Here is a 1,208-nt window from a genome sequence, read left to right as displayed (position 1 = left end):
GAAATAAAACTTTAAATAAGTCCTATGATTTTTCTAATTATTCTGCGTATAAAAATATTAGAGTTATCAAAAAATTAATAATTAACGAGATATTTTATATTTTATTCTGACATAATTTGACATGAATGATATGAATATAAATATTTCATAAATTATTCATTTTTTGATAATTGTATCTTATTACTTGTACCTTATTACTTATATGCATACTTATATACCTTAATACTTATAGAATAATGAGAGGAATTAATTGCTATAAAGAAAATATAGTTATTTTTGCAGAATGTGCAATTTGCAATATGCAACTATATATCTCTTTTAAAAAACAACTATGTATTTTCTTTACATACATGATTTATTCTATACATAAAAGTGTTAATACAGTGTGTGTGTGTGTGTGTGTGTTTGTGTGTGTGTGTGTGTGTAAAATGTTTGATACATTTTATCAGAATAAAGTATAAGATCTCTTATGAACTATGATTTTTTTATAATTCTGCTTTAATATCTATTTTTAATATGCAAAACTAGAAGAATATTATGTAAAAAAATCATATTCATTTAAAAAATTCCATTTAAAAAATTTACTATCTTGAGAAAAACTTCTTTTATAATATATATTTATAATATAATATTGCAAATTAATAATTTTTTAAATATGTATTTTGTCGTATTATTAAAAACAATAGAATTGTTCTAAATGTTCGAGTTAAAGGAAACAGCTTGTATATGTTTATAGAGATAAAAGAAATGTAATAACTTTTGTTTGGGAATTTAAATTACTTACTGTTTCAAATTTAGTAACAGTGATGTTAATGACAGATGGCATCAAAATTTTATGTTTGTAACAATTTAATTAGAGACGGTTTTTATATGAAAATATTCACATAATATAACATATGAATACATATATTATACATATATAATATATGGTTATCTTGTATGATTATTTTACTTACATTTTTTTTTATTCGCTGTCGTGCAGTTAACGGCATCATCGCCAGCAGTTTCAGAAGCAATATGCTACTCCAAAAGCCAAATACTTTGAGTACTTCTGGATTTATTTCAGGCATCTTTTCTGAGCTTCAAAATCGTCTTTTCGAATGATGAAACGATGATGACTCTGCTAGTTTTATGTTGCACTTAGTCAGTAGAGTGACTTGACTGCTTGACAGTAACCGACAGTTCCCTACTTCACCTAACATACACAT

Source organism: Atta cephalotes, assembly GCF_000143395.1.
Source record: "Atta cephalotes unplaced genomic scaffold scaffold00007, whole genome shotgun sequence".
Lineage (NCBI taxonomy): Eukaryota > Metazoa > Arthropoda > Insecta > Hymenoptera > Formicidae > Atta > Atta cephalotes.
The sequence above is the reverse complement of the archived record's forward strand: the minus strand, read 5'-3'. Positions refer to the sequence as shown.